Source organism: Dama dama, chromosome 18 (genome assembly GCF_033118175.1).
Source record: "Dama dama isolate Ldn47 chromosome 18, ASM3311817v1, whole genome shotgun sequence".
Lineage (NCBI taxonomy): Eukaryota > Metazoa > Chordata > Mammalia > Artiodactyla > Cervidae > Dama > Dama dama.
In genome coordinates this window covers 8,632,931-8,651,325 of record NC_083698.1, presented here as the reverse complement: position 1 = coordinate 8,651,325, position 18,395 = coordinate 8,632,931, and positions in this window count along the sequence as shown.

Here is an 18,395-nt window from a genome sequence, read left to right as displayed (position 1 = left end):
CACCATGCAGCATGTGGGATCTTAGTTCCCCAACCAGGGATCAAACCTGTGCCCTCTGCTTTGGAAGTGTGGCATTTTAACCACAGGATCAGGGAAGTCCCAAGATCGTCACTTTCTAGACAGGGAAACTGTGGCCTAGGAAGATTGTCTGACTTGTCTAGGTTTATTCTGTGAGTTTTTGTAGCAGTCAGGGCTTTCGTGAAAGTCTACATTTTTAAGAATGTCTATAGCATCTTTAAACAATTAGCTGAATCAATAGGTAAAGTATTGGTTTAGAGTGAAAATTATAGACGAGAGTTAGAGCAGACTATATCAAGAAATTTGGCCTTCTTTGGAAATTGCCATTTTTTGATAAAATGCCACAACAGAGGAAAAGTTATTCAGATCCCATAATTTAAAATTTAAAAATGCTACCACACCCCTTAACCCATGCCCAGATCAAAACAAAAATTCATGCAATCTAGATTGCTGTCGCTGCCCAGGATAGGAAGAAACCAGGCAAGGTCTGACTTTTATTTACTTCCCTGATTGCTATGTTCTTGTGGAAATTTTTGTGTGGGAATTCTGAGAGTGTCTGAGAGTAGAATCCAGATGTTCACTTTCAATAGAGGGAATGAGTTGAGTGTTTAAGTGCCTGGTGTTGGAATCCTACAGCTGTGGGTGGGAGACCTCCCTCCATGTCTTACTACCTGTCACATGTAGTACCTTATACCAAACTACTCCAAGCCTCTCTTTTCTGCAAACAGAAATAATGTTAATTCCATCTCATAGAATTGTGAAGATGAGATGATGCATGTAAAGGGCTCAGCACATTGCCTGGCCCCCAAAAATACTTGTAAAAGTGAATTAGTATTTTTAGGAGAAAGCTGTTGATGAGCGTTTGTGGGATTTTTGAAAATACTGAGATAGGTTTCACAGTTGCTCACTGTTGTCCATTGATTGATTCAAGGTCTCCTTGTTAAGACTGTGGAATTTGCAAACCATGGCCTCTGCCTTGGTTTTGAAAAATACCAGATAAGGAAGAATAGAGTCCACATAAACTTTCCATCTAGTTCACTTCCTGATCACTTAGTATTTTGCCTGTAAATGTTGAGTAAGATTGTTGGATCTAACACAGCATAAACACACACTGGTCATGATTTAATGATAAGCAGCATAGTTAACACCTTGTATCACTAAGGGGTTGTTTTTTAGCTTTGCTAGGGCAGATACAGAGTGCCTTTATCAGGGCTTAGAGTAGTCTTCTTCCTAAGGCATGGTCTTTCTAGGGACTGTCAAATGCTCAGAGTGTCTAGTGAGGTCTCTCTACTTTGGCAGATTGAAACTTGAGCATTTCCAAATCTTGTGGGAACTGTGGTAGTTGTTCAGCCCATAGGTCCCTATAGTTGTTCTTTCCCTGGCTTTGTGGAGTTTTGTTCTGTGCATCTGTTGCCTAGTATTCAGCCAAAGATTCAAGAGGGCCCCTGTGCAGATTTCTGGAACTCCTTTTATTTCTTTATAGCACGTTTTTCAAGTTGGAATTGTGTTTTTGTACAAATTACCCAGCCCCTTTCTGTCTAGTACCATGCCACGTGAATTCCAGCTGCCTCAGTGGCCATGAACTCTGATCTGTGTCTTCCCACTCACACTGAGATCTACAAAGTACTTCCAGGCTCACCTTGTTCATTTCTCACCTTTCAGGGATCAGATTTTGCCTGTTGTCCAACATCTGAAAACAGTTATTTCATATGTCTCATCAAGTTTAATAATTTTAAGAGGAAAAGTTTCTCTGTGGTGACCAGAAGCGTGAGTCACTCTGTTGTGTCTGACTCTTTGTGACCCCATAGACTGTAGCTCGCCTCTGTCCATGGGATTTTCCAGGCAAGAATACTGGAGTGGGTTGCCATTTTCTTCTCCAGGTGGCCAGAAGTGGAAGTCCTTTTCCATTTTTAGTCCTCATTACTTTACCACAGGATCTCTACAATGAAGAATCTCACCTCAGTGCTGTAGTGGTGAGAGATTTGCTTTCACACCATACACTTTTATCAAGTTTCTCTTATGACTAAGGGTCTGAGCAGGACAGGTGTTGGGTGTGGATCAGAGAATCAGTCTGTCATCGAGAACAGAACAAATTTAACTCATCAGTAACTGAAGGAGTACATGTAGCTGTGTGCTTGATATATTTTAAGATTCCAGATCATATAGATGATAGCCTATATGATGGGTTCATTTCTGAACTCTTTGCTAATAAACCTTTTTTTTTTTTCTAATAAACCTTTATTTAAAACAACTTCCTGATTATATTGGTGGTAATTGGAATCATTGTAATCTATGCTTATTTCCATGCTCTAAAGCTAGAAAGGCTTGAATCTATCAGAAAAGGACAGGGCTTTCCTATGAGCAAAGAACCTTCAAGGCCCAGAGTCATGCAAGAAGGCTTATTTTCTTTAGTCATCATAAGCATACTAATTATAATGAAATAAGCTAATAATATGGGGCTTCCCTGGTGGCTCAGTTGGTTAAGAATGCCCCTGCAATGCAGGAAACCACCTGCACTGCAGGAGACCAGGGTTTGATCCTTGGGTCAGGGAGATTCTCTGGAGAAGGAAATGGCAACCCACTCCAGTATTCTTGCCTAGAAAATTGCATGGACAGAGGAGCCTGGTGGGCTACATTCCATAGGGTCACAAGAATTGGACACAACTTAGTGACTAAACCAACCAATCAACAAAGCTAATAATATATTTCTATGCCAGTTTCTTCATGTATTAACTTGAGTGAGACAGTCACATATTGATATCTTTCATAAAGATGTATCAACAAGAATGGGCTCTTTCTTCCCATTGTATGACTAGGTAAAGAAAAATGCAATAAAATATGATTTAAAGGGCCTAGAGGCTTTCAGTCAGTCTTTTTGCTTAATATATAAAAAAAAAAATATAAAAATTGAAAAAAACTCAAGAAAAATAATTAGTTTGTTTTTCTTCTTGGTAGGCGGTAGGGACCCACTGGTGAGAAGATGTTCATTAGTAGGTTTTTGCTGCAAAGAATGTTTGCTGGCATCAGTGTAGAATGTTTATCTTTGCTTGCAAGTGATATTGCCTGTATCCTGAATAACTATGAGGAAAACACGAAAGGAAAATTCCTAAATTTAAATTTGCGTATATATTGCAGTTCTGTGTTTCAAGTGTCTAATGCCTATTAATTCAAATGCCATGATTTTCTTTTCTTCTCCATGATCATTTTGACTTGGATGAGTTTGGAAAAGCATTTGCAAGAAGATAAAATATCTTTGTTTTATGACTGGTCTGTGGGTCTACTGACTCTAGCTTTCTTAGGGCCTTGAACTTTGAGAATTTTCTATCTGTTTGTAACTTCAAATAATCTTTAAAAAGGAAACTGCTTTGATGTTTGCCTTTTCATTCTTTTGAGCGTGTAACTTTCTTATGCTAATTGTCTATATAGTAATGTGCAATCATCTAATGAAGACGATGGAGTAGTTGGTATTATCCTCCTTTTACAGAGGAAGAATCAGAGGTATGGAAGGATTTTGGGATTTGCCCATCATCACTGATGGACAATTAAGTGTCCTGATCAGAACTGGGACTAAAGAGTGGGTCTAGTAGAATGAGGACTGGTTGAATAGGAGGAAAAGACTTAATTGTTGTTCTTTCCCTGTCCTCAATTTAGGCTAATTTCTTATCTGAGCCTTATTTTCCTCATTTATAAAATACTGGGATAGGATAGGCAAGCTCCCAGGGCCTTTCAGCTCTGACATGTTATGGTCATTTGACTCCCTTTGACTTTTCTCCCAGAGTACATTGCTTCCTTTGGCTTTTATCTGTAAATACTTGGATCACGTTTGATTTGCATTTCTCCACTCTGCCTGTGCCCCAGTGATACACTTTTTTTTTTTTTTTTGACTGTAAGTAGTTTTTCTGAAGAGCTTAAAAGAAAAAAACATTTAGTCATCTAGCCTGTGTTAACTGTGTGATTTAGAAGCTGTCTGGTGGACTTTCTCATTACTCTTTTAATATTTTACTATTGTAATATATGGCATTTTTATTACAAATTTACCTTTGCTTATGTAGTTCAACTAAAGTATGGGAAAAGCCATCACTGTATTTTCAGATACGGTCACCTGCAAATCCCTAAGTATTCACCATTGTTTTCATTACTAATCACTTTTGTGATCATGGGTCTCATACTAGCCTTATTATAATGTAGCAAGGGAAGGTAATCAATAACTTACCTTCCTTACAAAGATGAGGCTAGCACAGAAAACTAAAGAATGGTTATTTCCATGCTGTTTTTTATACTCCTGAACTTAAGGACATTAAGTTGAAGTATTTCAAGATAAAATATGTGCTTCAAAGTCTTCAAAGTAATTTAAAAATATAATTGTAAAATAATGAAGAACTGCTAAGACTATTGGACCTTTCAACTAGGTTATGAAATGCATACCAAAGTTTGGCCCTTTTGGAGCCCACTTCCGGACTTTTCTGTGACTGATAAGTCTCTACTTTGCTATTAAAATTGTGATTTTCAGTTTCATACAGTTGAGCCATAAATTGCTGAGACCTGGGATAAATGGCCAATTATATTAGAACAAATGTCTATTGTTTTATTTGGGGAAGGGGAGAGTTCACTGTACTACTTACTTAGAGTGATTATTTCAAATTTTCCTCCTGAAGGAAAAGTCCATGCCATATTTGTGGAAATGGTTAAGTGACCACAGGAACGAAGAATTTGGGGATGATTTAGTGCAGATCATCTTGCAGGTTTCCCGGCATGTGCATTTTAAACAGTCCTATGTTGTGTCCAAGTTTGCCAAAGTGTAATCTGTGAGCAATTGAGGCAAAATCAAAATCAGAAACCTAGGAGAGTAATATTGTTTTGGAATTGTTAAGCAAAAGACTTTGGTTTGGGTTGTTACGTCTGGAACCAAAATGTCACATATGGCATACATCACTTGAAGTTTATTATTTTAACCTTTAGGCCTCCTTGTTGAAAATTTAGGCTATTCAGTGCCTTGCATCCTGGTATAAGCATTTCTCTTCTGTTGTATGTGAGTCTGTGCCAGCTACATGGTGAGCATGGTGAAACCATAGCTTGGATGACTAGAAGGGCCCCTCTGTGCTTCCACCCTTTACTGGAACTGCCAAACCCATTAGGTTCGAGGGGGTGCTTAAAAATGAAGGCATGGCACCAGGTAATTGAAACCATTCCCTACACATCTGGGGAAAAACCCAATCTGGCCACACTCTCTGCTGAAAAAGAAATCATCCCACGCTATTGCCAGGAGTTGCAGGAAAGTAAAAGTGGTGTCATTTTACGTTTACAGAAGCATTTAGCATTTTCTCAGACAGCCTCAAAAGCTTGTGGTTACAAAGTGTGAAATTCTTATTAAAATTCCTCATGAAATCAACAGAACCCATATCTGGCAATTGTTCCAAGACCTCCTTCCTTTGCATTTGTACATTGTGGGAGTTATCCCACTGATCCATTCTCTTCTCCATAGCAAACAAACCTACCCCACTTTCCCATTCATTTGCTAACTTGTCCTAGTCAGGAAAATTTTAATTTGTCATTCATGGTAGGTTCACCCTAAATGCCATGGCCGCCTTCATGCTGGCAAGAGGCAGATTGTCCTCTGGGATTAAGAAGCAGTGAACTTTTAATGGTTGTGACCCCAACAGAAGAGATAGGTATGACGAGGAATGTGTGTTTTGATTTTAAATCTAAATAAAGATTTACGGATTCAGAATTTGATATCCTTGTGCAGAATTGTGAACCTTCCACATGCCGTCCAAAGTTACTTGCCAGCAATGGATTTATATGTCCTCCAACGTTTCATGTCACTTTCAGTGATAATAGTAATATGACATTCTACTGTTTCTGAGCTTCTTTCACTATCATGGTTATTCTTACAGTAATAGCTTATGCGACAGATGGGGTAAGGATTATTTCTTCCACTTTGAAAATGAAGATCCTAAGGCTCAGAAAAGTTAATAGCTTACTCAAGATCACACAGCTTGTGAAAATAGGACTTAGCTGCCAAATAGGTCTTCTCGCTTTGAATCCTATGTTCTTTCCATTAGCATGTGGTACCTCTTATGTTTCTTACATCTTCTCACCAAAGAAAATTTTATTTTGGACAAGTTTTCAAAGCAGTTTTGATGGACTGTGTTCATATGCTGTTTACATGGAACTGACAGCATGGAAATGTGCGATTTCTCAATCAGGATGGTGCTTGTTATCTTGGAATCCTGGAACCATTGAGGATCAGTGTGAAATGGTTTCATCCTTCTCTGTTTGTCTAAGCACAATAATTTGCTTGTTCTTCTGCTCCTGTACATCTTTCTATTTTATAGTATAGGTAGTCGTGTATCTGTATATTTCTAAATCTCAAATGTAAGCTCCTGATGCCCAGTTATCATCATATTCATCTTTGTATGCTTCATTGAACTTTTTTCCAGTGCCTTGCATGACATAAATTCTCAGTGAATATTTAGTAAAAAGAATCAAAGATGAGATCACAGGGTTTTAAGAGCCCAGATGTACTTCTGTGTACCATTTACGTCACTCCTGCCCAGTATAACTTTCTGCAGTGATGGAAGTGTTTCATATTTGAGCTGTCCAACACAAGAGCCATTAGTGGCCAATGTGATTCGGGAACAGAATTTTTTAATTAGTTTAAAGTAATTTAAATAGCTGCATGTGGCTGATGGTTACCGTATTAGACAGTGCAGTTCTAAATTTTCATGTATTTGAATGTTGTTGGATCTCTCAAATCTGACTGTATTTAGGTCCCTCCATATGTACAGGTGATTTTCACTATGTTTTTGGTGGGGTTGCAGAGCCAGTAAGGTGCTGAAGGGTGCACAGAGACTTTCTCTTGCCCCTGAGCTGAGGTCCTCCCTGCCCTTTGAGCCTCCCCCCCGCCCCTCCCTGTCCTGGAGTGTTTTCTGGAAAGTGGGAGTGACTTGTCTCTTGGAGTTGCAGAGTGTTGGAATGGGCTGAAGGAGATGACGGTGGGGATTTCTCAGTTCTTGAGGGTCAATGATATTTTGTCTGGATCTGTAGGAAAGAAAATGTCCATCATTTCCAAAAAAAAGCAAGTCTGTAGTCAGAAGAAAGAGGAGGGTAGGCAGCTAACATTTGTCCAACAGATTTCCTCATACACAGTCTGGGTGGTGCTCCACTTGGGCTAAGAATCTTTAGGCTTTGCCTCTCTCCTTAACACAGAAGGCTGTATACATCACCCGTAACCATTAAGTTCTGCATTTCTTCTCGTTGTGAAACTTAAATTCCTGCTCTGAAGATGTCAGCTAGGAATTAATAGAAAAATCTCCCCCCATCGCCCTTCCCCAGCAGTAGCAGAAACTGCCCAGGAAGAGAGAGATGCTGTTCATGCAGGGTGGACCCTTTTGATCTCCCAGGCTTCTAAGAACCCCCATTCCTCATCCTGCGGCTTCAGCTAACTGCTCTGGAGGAGGCAAAAGGTTAAACACAGAGAGAGGCAGGAGTGAAATGGCAGCCAAATGGGAGAGCCCAAGTGGGTCATTGAATAGGTATCTATGTGTTATGATGTGATTCTGGTGACAAGTCCTTTCTCAGGATGTAAACAGGGTTATAAAAACAGAGTTTTGAGATCTTTGTGCTCTGTTAGAAGTAAAACAAATATTTAGGAAATGGCAATAGGTGCATTGTTAGTAGCTACTATCAGTGAATCCTAAATTTCAGAATTCAAACTTGAGATTTAAGGACTGGCATCATTATTTGTGAAAGGATTCAAGAGTAGCTATTGAGATTCAAAAAGCAGGACCTGCCCTGAGGTGCTTACTAGCTAAGGCTGACAAAACCAGTAGATATTAATATTCTGTATTGTATATGAAACTCACACTGAAAACTGTTTTTCCTTTTAAAAAATATGTTCAGATTAACATTTTAACTTTTTTCCTTTTTCTGGTGGAGGTGGGAGGTAAGCATTATCTGTCCCTTTAGGCATAAGACAAAAGCAAATCACAGACAGGGAAGTGACCTGGCTAAGCTCTCAGAGCAGTCATGTCTCTATCTACATTGGCATTTGAACAGGGAACTTCAAACCCAGCAGCCACCAAGCTGGCCTTTCTCCTCAGGAGTAAGACGACATCTCCAATCTCTCAGCAGTTGTAAAGGATCTTGTGTATATAGAATACATAAGTAAATGTGCGGAGGAGGGAAAGAGACTCGGTCTGGTAAAGCTGAGGGAGAGAAGACAAATTACCTGGATTCGGTTCTGATTCGCTGACCTTTTTTTAAAATAAGCTTTTGGTTTTGAAATAATTTTAAATGTATAGAAAAGCTGCAAAGATAATACAGATGGTTCCCATATAAATGTCATCGTTTCCCCTGATATGAGCATTTTATATTTGATTTCTTTAATTTTGCAGTCATTTTGAATGCATGCATGCCTGTGTGCTCAGTCTCTCAGTTGTGTCCGACTCTTTGCCACCCCATGGACCTTCCAGGCTCCTCTGTCCATAGACTTCTCCAGGCAAGAATACTGGAGTGGTTTGCTAGTATCCAGTGGATCTTCCCTACCCAGGGATCGAACCTGTTCCCCCTACATGCATGAGTACCCCTTAAATAGAGCCTTGTCTACAAGCGGGTTTGTTTCTATCACTTTCCTATAACATTTTCCAAAAATTTACTGCCAAGAGAGAATAACCTACATATCTGCTGCTGCTGCTGCTGCTGCTGCTGAGTCGCTTCAGTCATGTCCTACTCTGTGTGACCCCGTAGACGGCAGCCCACCAGGCTCCCCTGTCCCTGGGATTCTCCAGGCAAGAACACTGGAGTGGGTTGCCATTGCCTTCTCTGTACATATCTGATAAGGATTCAATAGTTGAACACTAAAATTGCTATTATAAAGTCACTGGAGAGTTTTACCCACAGCTACCATTGCCAGGAAAGGGGAAGGAAGAGAAGAAAGAAGAATATTTGATAGCATAACAGGAGAAATAACTTTCAAATAAAAGGAGAGCCTTTTCTGGTAACTTTCAGCCCAGAAGGCACTTCTTTCTCTCAGGAACCACTGAGGCTTTGTAGCCATGTTGCAATGACAGACAATTTTGCAAAGAGCATTTATGAAATAAACATCAAAGAAGATATGCATTTCCCCAAATCCTTGGATTTGTTGAACTATAAATAGAAACACAGGACTAGAAAAATGTGGTTGATGGTGGAGGTTCAGGAGGGAGGAGCCATGGGTGTACCTATGGCTGATTCTTGTTGATGTTTGACAGAAAACCACAAGATTCTGTAAAGCAATTATCCTTCAATTAAAAAATACTGGCAAAAAAAGTTAAAAAAATTGGTTGATAGTGGTGCTCCACTTTCAAGTTAGGACTCTGAGCAATTGCAGACTGAGTGAGGAATTTCTACGATGCATTATCTGTGAATCATAGATCAGTGGAGGTGAATCATAGGATGTGGAAGTATGTGGGACCCAAGAAGGTCAGAGTGCTGCAGAGAAGTGCCACTGGTAAAAAGTACACAGGAAGGTCCCAGCCTGGGTTTCTCCATCATTCAGTGAGGAGCAGCTGACACTACGTACTGAACTAGTACAACAAGTATATTTGTTTATTTTTTGAGTTCCTTACATTTGCATTTATGCTTAAGCAAAAAACTGTGCAAGAAAGGATATGACATTTCTAATATTCGAGCATTTTTATCCCTCAAACTGGGACTTCCATATTGTTCCCCCTAATGCCTAGTAAATTAAAACCAGTTAATTAAAAGATTTTTCACTTGGTTTCACTTTATGTTTTTGTTGTTTTTTTTGAACTTGAGAGTAAAGTACAGTTATTTGAGCTAGAAAAATCCAACTGATGTTTGCTCTGAGAATACCTAGAATAGGTAGACAGATGAGCAGCCCCTTTGACAAAATGCAGTCTTCCTGTGTGTCAGACATTGATATTAATTTTATATTTTCTTCCCAGGATTAAATTGGTTGTGTGTATTTAGATTTATGAATTTTACAGATTTAGTAGTATGCGCTATTTCCCCCACCCCCGGGGGTCTAAGAAAGTATATCTGACAAAATGATTACTTATCATTATAGTTAATTTTCAACCATAAGGTGGCATCACATCACATGTTATGTCAAAGAAGCCAACTGTTTTTCTGTTCACTGAAATGACTAACGCTCTGCACATGCCTTTAACTTTTGGGTGTAACATATTGTTGAATTTTGAAGTTTAGAAGTAAATATTGGAAGCTGGCATCTTCATATAGGGGTTTAGCATTTTTGTCCTTTTATTTGATCTTTTTATATTATGTCTGAGAAGTTAGTAATAGAATAAGCTATTACTATATTAGCTAATACTGTGTTTTGCCTCATTAAAATATGTAAGGCAGTTTCTTGCATATATAGAAGCTTCTCAAAAACATTCACTGCATGATTAAATGAAAATATTCCTTTAATAGGTCTTACCCTCAGGAATTCATTTTCTCATTTGTCAAGTTGAATTTACAGCACACTTTTATTGCTATGACCCATTTCTTACCAGAATAAGAAGCTTATTTTCATGAAGAAGCTAAACCCAACTGAACACATTTAATTTCCCTACTACCCTTTAAAAACACATTACTTTTTCAAAAACATACCACTTTTCATTGCTTAATTAGAAATGTCCAGGCCTTGCAAATTACATAAATATGCTAGTTTACTTTCTCTAGTTGGTTCATTGAAAATTCTAGTTTAGTTTTGAAAAACTGAATAGAAATTTTGCTTTATTTTTCTCTGTAAAACATTTTGTACCTTTACCTTTGTAGAAAACATTATAAACACTTTCTATGTAAAACCTCTCTTTATTCAGATGGAGTGATTTTGTTCTTGGAACTCGTGTGTGTGTGTGTGTGACAGAAGTTTTATTACAGTGAAAAAGGACGGAGAAACCTGACACAGACATTAGAAAGGGGATGGAGCGTGCCCTCCCTCGCTAGTCTTTCAGTTCAGTTCAGTCACTCAGTCACGTCTGACTCCTCGCGACCCCATGGACTGCAGCACGCTAGGCCTCCCTGTCCATCACCAGCTCCCAGAGTTCACTCAACCTCATGTCCATTGAGTCGGTGATGCCATCCAGCCATCTCATCCTCTGTTGTCCCCTTCTCCTCTTGCCTTCAATCTTTCCCAGCTTCAGGGAAATGAAGTCAGTTCTTTGCATCAGGTGGCCAAAGTATTGGAGTTTCAGCTTCAACATTAGTCCTTCCAGTGAACACCCAGGACTTATTTCCTTTAGGATGGACTGACTGGATCTCCTTGCAGTCCAAGGGACTCTCAAGAGTCTTCTCCAACACCACAGTTCAAAAGCATCAATTCTTCGGCGCTCAGCTTTCTTTATAGTCCACCTCTTACATCCATACTGACTACTGGAAAAACTATAGCTTTGACTAGATGAACCTTTGTTGGCAAAGTAATGTCTTTGCTTTTTAATATGTTGTCTAGGTTGGTCATAGCTTTTCTTTCAAGGAGCAAGCGTCTTTTAATTTCATGGCTGCAGTCACCATCTGCAGTGATGGAGCCTCCCAAAATGAAGTGTTTATTCCTATGGCTAAAGTTGCTAGTCTTATCAAGGTCTTATATACTTTTACCAGACCCACTCCCACAACATACATCTTAAAAAAGCAAGATTACTCAGAAGGTTCTTGTTAAGAAGGAGAAACAGGTCCTCTAGCAAGTTATATTGTTGTTATATAATCATTAGTGCAGAGCTTAAGGAAAACATACCCTTGAGCAAGATGAGTTGTTTTGTTGTCTAATCGTTAGCTCTGGACTTACAGAAAAAGTGTCTTTTGTGACTAAGACAAAGGAATGTGGAAAGAAAAGTTTGTCCTTTACTTCTCCTCCAGAGCGCTGGACCCCTTTTCCTCCTGGAGAGCCCTGCACCCCTTCCTCCTTGAGGGCCCCAGGCTCCTTCTCAGCCTACTTAAGAATTGTTCTTGGAGCTCCTTGTTTGTGGTTTGGTGGGAAGTTAGTGCCACTTGGTGTGCAGGGAATGCTCCCACAAGGTGTGTTGCAAGGCACCTTAAAAGGCTGGTTAGGAATTTGGAGGTTGCAATAATAAGACATCTCTCTAAATGAGTGAGAATGATGTTTCTATTAAATTGATTGAATTGATTCCATGAATTGAGGTTTGACTGTAACCATTCCAGGTGGCCCTAGTGGTAAGGAATTCGCCTGCCAGTGCAAGAGACGCAAGAGATGTGGGTTCGATTCCGAGGTTGGGAAGATCCCCTGGAAGAGGAAATGGCAACCCTCTCCAGTATTCTTGTCTGGAAAATTCCATGGACAGAGGAGCCTGGTGGACTACACTCCCTGGGGCTGCAAAGAGTTGAACATGAGTGAGCACTCACTAGATGTTAAATCTCCCTTTTCCCCCCTCATTGGAGCTATGATTTAAAAATAACTATTTCTCTCTTCTGTAAATAAAAGGCATTATATCCTTACAATTTTTTGCTCAGAGCTTAAGTGAAAAGTCAAAGTGAAACAAACAGGGTGGTGTAAAATAGAGTGAGGAGGTATTTGTAGGAAGAGGTTAAGGTTAGGGAAGGCACATTTGAAAAGATGACCTTAGTATAAGCTGAGTTAGAGCCAGCCCTGTACATTTGACCTTGATTTGGTTGGGTGGAGAACGCAATAGTTGTGGTCAAGGAGAACATTCCAGAAAGTGACTAGCCTGTGTGAAGGCTGTGTGCTGGGGAAGAGCTTAGTATGTAACAGAGAGAAGAAGCAGAAATAAGGACCATGTGGCCAGAGCCATGGGATTACAGAAGCTGGGAGTGTGGGAAGGTGAGTTGGCGGGATGGGTTAGTACCATCGTAAGAACTCAGGATCTTTTAAATGCAAGTGAAGAGTGTTAATTAGGGAAGTTACCTGATCTTATCTACATTTTTGAAAGATCACTCTGGTTCATCAACAGTGGAATAGATGAATAAGTTGTGATATACTCATACAATGATATACTCTGTGATATACTCATGGCGAGGAGAATGAATGGTTGCTGCTACACACAATAGCATGAAGCAACAAGCCAGCCCAAATGCATTGTTGAGTGAAAAAATCACATACAATAAAGAGCGCACTGCATGTCAGCATCAGGGTCTTTCCCAGTGAGTCAGTTCTTTGCTTGTTACTGTTTCTCTATTAAAAATGCTAACTGTTGGTTTTGTATATCTTTTCTTCATGATATTAATAGTAAAAACTTGAGATTTTACCTGGGAACAGATACTGGATCCCTTCTGTTCAAATAACCACATTACTTTTTCTATAGTGAGTTATATTATGTTTTTTTCTATTTTACCTATTCTAGGATTCATGTATCAAAACTAGGAGTAGTAGGAGTATCTGACTATTTAATTAAAATAATAGTATTATATTCTACTTTGCTGTAAGGATGGTGAAAATACGTTAAAAAAAGCTGTTTTAAAATCTGCTCTATTTTGAAAGTCAAGAGTTAAGTCTTTGTGTCACATAAAGTATAAATTGCATTTGATCATTTGGATGTTAAATAGCAAGTTTATCAGTCCCCCTCACTGCCCTGCTTAAGAAATAAGATAAGTTTTATGTCTGTTTAGGTAAGCTTGCATGGCTTGTCAGATTTCTGAAGAGAGGCCTGGGATGAAGAGGCCCCTGACTGGTACAGTAGGGGTTCTTTAAGTCACGAGCACTGAAGTACCTTAGCTGGGCTGCTGAGATGTACAAAGACGGCTGCACAGTGAATTCTGACCCTGTAACCCTTTCTATTGAAATTGAATCTTCAGATTCATATCCATCAAATTGACATGTGATAGTCTGAGGAAAAAACAATGTTGGAAATGGTCTATTGAAAGTAATTTACTCCCTCATCTATCATGTTCTCAAATGGTCTGCATTTGAGCAAAGCAGTGGGAGTATAATACCCATATTCTAAAAGTTGAGAAGGTCTAGGGAAGAGGCTTTCATTTTATTCTTTCTTTCTCTCTCTCTCTCTCTCTATATATTCACACAAACATATAAAGTAAAAGTAGAAGAGGTAAATGACATTTTAAATTTATATTTATGTTTATATATAGTGTGTATATGTATATATAAGTATACACACACACACACATTAACCAGACCTTGATTTCACTTCCACATATCAGAAAAGGAGAAAATTATGCCTCCTGGTTACTATTAGGTTTTCAGAATGTACAGATGGAAAATAGTTAATGGAAACCACCCCAATTAGATTTATTTTGCATTGTGCTTCACTGAGTACAGAAGTCATTTAGAACGCTTTAATTTTTTTCCTGTGAGACTATCACAAAACATAACCCCCAAATCAGGGGTGGGGTGGATGGGGGGAAAACGATCTGCAAATGTTTGCTTGAGAGAAGCACTAGAGTGAAATCAATACCAACCTCCAGATTTGTTGACCTGTTTGTGAGATGGAAAATAAAATGTGAGAAAAAATGGAAGTTCTCCCCAATGATAGATTTTTTTCTCTTTCACATGCAGCTAGTGTGAACAATTTAATGACTTGCAAGATCTGCAGACCTCTGTATAGTGCTGAAGAATGTCATGTGGAGAAAGGGCATCCTTTACCTATATCACTGTGCCTTAATCTTCTTAGATTTTTCTACAAAGAAATCATATTAATCAAATCACCTTTCTGCCATATGAAAGGTGAAGACTGACTAATTCTTGACTTTGGGTGAAAGTGGATATAGAAGAAAATCCTGACTTGAAATAATACCACACTTTTTATAATCCTGTGTTGTTGGAGTCTTAGTTCAGGATTGCATTTTTTACCTGAGGTTTTGTGAAATTTCAGAGTCCTGCCAGTGAGTCAGATAGGTACTGCATACTTTTTAGAGGCAAAGCAAAACAAGACAAAACAATAACAAAACTCAAAACAAAAAGAACAAAAACAAAACACGAAAGGTATTGAAACATAAAAAGAAATATTTGTTTGAAAATGTTTAGGTTTCATTATGTATCTTCAAATCAAATAAAGAACAGCAGTTGTATGCTGTCAGTACAAAAAGGCAGAAACTGTTGTTCATCTGGTTCATAAAGTTTGCTGGTTACAACCAAGATACAAAATGTTGAAATTCTGAGTTTTGAAAAACTTAATTCAGAAATTATATATGTAAATATGGTTACTTCAAAGTGCTTTTCCTGGGAAACTATCTGCTTATTTTAACAATTCACTTATTACTTTTGGAAGGCCATGAAAAATTTTTTTTTAATCTGTTAGTATATCTGAATAACTTTTGAGGGGAGGCTGACTTTTTGGAAAAGCATGAAGTCATTAAGAATTGAGAGCCCAGTGTTACTGAAAGTGAAGTAAGTCAGAAAGAGAAAAACAAACATTGTATATTAAAGCATATATATGGAATCTGGAAAAATGGTACTGATGAACCTATTTGCAGGCAGGAATAGAGACACAGACATAGAGAACAGACTTGGGACACAGTTGGGCATGGAGCTGCTGCTGCTATTGCTAAGTCACTTCAGTCGTGTCCAACCCTGTGCGACCCCATAGACGGCAGCCCACCAGGCTCCCCGTCCCTGGGCTTCTCCAGGCAAGAACACTGGAGTGGGTTGCCATTTCCTTCTCCAATGCATGAAAGTGAAAGATGAAAGTGAAGTCGCTCAGGCATGTCTGACTCTTAGCGACCCCATGGACTGCAGCCTACCAGGCTCCTCCATCCCTGGGATTTTCCAGGCAAGGGTACTGGAGTGGTTGCCAGTGCCTTCTCTGGGGCATAGAGAGGGTGGGACAAATTCAAAAAGTAACGCTGAAACATATACATTACCGTAGGTTAAACAGACAGCTAGTAGGAAGTTGCTGTGTGACGCAGGGAGCTCAACCTAGTACGCTGTGACAATCTAGAGGGGTGGGAGGGGCTGGGCAGTGGAGGGAGGATTCAAAAGGGAAAGGACGCATGTGTCCTTACGGCTGATTCTCTTTGTTGTATGGCAGAAGCCAACACAACATTGTAAAGCAGTTATCCTCCAAATAAAAATAAGATTTAAAAAATAAAGAATTGAGAGCCCAGGAATAAACCCAGGCGTATATTATCAACTTATCTTAGGTAAGGGTGCCAAGAATACACAATGGGAAAAGGCGAGTCTCTTCAATAAATGGTGTTAGGAAAACTGGATATCCACATGCAAAAAATGGAATCGAATCCTTATTTTACAAAATACACAAACATTAACTCAAGGTGAATTAAAGACATAAACATAAGCCTTGAAAGCATAAAACTCCTAGAAGATAACATAGGTGAAAGTGTTTCTTGACATTGGTCTTGGCAATGATTTCTTGGATATGACACAAAAAATACTGGCATCAAAAACAAAAGTAGACAGTTGGGACTACATCAAACTAAAAAACTTCTGCACCACAAAAGAAACAATCAAAAAATAAAATAGATAAAAATGTAACCATTTGAGTGGGAAAAAGTATTTGCAAACTGTCTATCTGATATGGAGTTATTATCCAAAAAATATAAGGAGCTCACACAATTCAATACCAAAAAACCAAATAAGCAATTAAAAGTTGGGCATAGGAACTGAATAGACATTTTCCCAAGTGGCCTGCAGGTGAAAAAGTGTTCAATATCGCTAATCAGGGAAATGCAAATCAAAACCACAATGAAATATCACCTCATAATAGTTAGAATGGCTTTATCAAAAAAGACAAGAGATAACAAATGTTGGCAAGGATGCAGAGAAAAAGGAATCCTTGTACACTGTTGGTGGGAATATAAGTTGGTGCAGTCACTCTGAAATACAGTATGCAGAGCCCTCAAAAAAACTAAAAAATAGAGCTATCATTTGATCCAACCATCCCACTTGTGTGTATATATTCTAAAGAAATGAAATCAATATCTCAAAGAGGTATCTATATTCCCATGTTCATTGCAGCATGATTCACAATAGCCAAGATGTGGCAGTAACTTAACTCCATCGACTACTGAATAGATAAAGAGAATGTGGTGTGTTTGTGTGTGTACACGTTGTTGTTGTTGTTGTTCAGTTGCTAAGTCATGTCCAACTCTTTGTGACCCCATGAACTGCAGCACGCCAGGCTTCCTTGTCCTTCACTGTCTCCCACAGTTTGCTGAAACTCATGTCCATCTAGTCGGTGATGCCATCTAACCATCTCGTTCTCTGCTGCTCCCTTCTCCTCCTGCCTTCAGTCTTTCCAGCATCAGGGTCTCTTCCAGTGAGTTGGCTCTTTGCATCAGGTTGGCCAAAGTATTGGAGCTTCAGCTTCAACATCAGTCCTTCCAATGAATATTCAGGGTTGATTTCCTTTTCAACTGGCTGGTTTGATCTCCTTGCAATCCAAGGAATTCTTCTAGAGTCTTCTCCAGCACCACAATTTGAAAACATCAATTCTTCAGCTTTCAGCCTTCTTTATGGCCCAACTCTCACATCCATACATGACTATTGGAAAAACCATAGTTTTGACTAGACAGACCTTTGTTGGAAAGGGATGTCTTTGCCTTTTAATATGCCATCTAGGTTTGTCATATCTTTCCTTACAAGGAGTAAACATCTTTTAATTTCATGGCTGCAGTCACCATCCACACTGATTTTGGAGCCCAAGCAAACAAAATCTGTCACTGTTTCCACTTTTTCCCCTTCTATTTGCCATGAAGTGATGGGACCAGATGCCATGATCTTAGTTTTTTGAATGTTGGGTTTTAAGCCAAGTGTTTCACTCTTCTCTTTCACATTCATCAGGAGGCTCTTTAGTTCCTTTTCACTTTCAGCCATGACAGTAGTATCATCTACATATCTGAGGCTGTTGATATTTCTACCAGCCACATACACATGTTATTCTGCCATGAGAAAGAAGGAAATCCTGCCATTTGCAACAACATAGATGAAACTGGAGGATATTAGGCTAAGTGAAATAAACCAGACACAGAAAGATAATGCTGCAGGATAACCACTTATATGAAGAATCTAACAGTCAAACTCACTCAAGCATTTAGTGGTAGTGTTTCTTCCAATCTAGGAAGTTCCTGATACCCCCCCACCCCGCTTTTTTTTTTTTTTGGGTCTTTTATGCTCATGACACTTTTTTAAGAGTATTGGCCAATTATTTCATTTAATGGCCTTCAATTTGGGTTTGTCTAATATTTCCTCATGATTAAATTCAGGGTTTGCTTTTTTTTTTTGCCAAATGATATAGAAGTGATGTTGTGAATCATATCAGAGGCATATGATTTTGATTTGCCTATCACTGGTGATGTTTGATCATTTGGTAAATGTGGTGTCTGCCAGATTTCTCCTTTGAAAATAGACCATTTTTGCCTTTGACATTTGAAAGTGTAGTTTAAAAAAATGCACCAAACAAGAGTGAGTAATACAGTCTTTCAAGGCA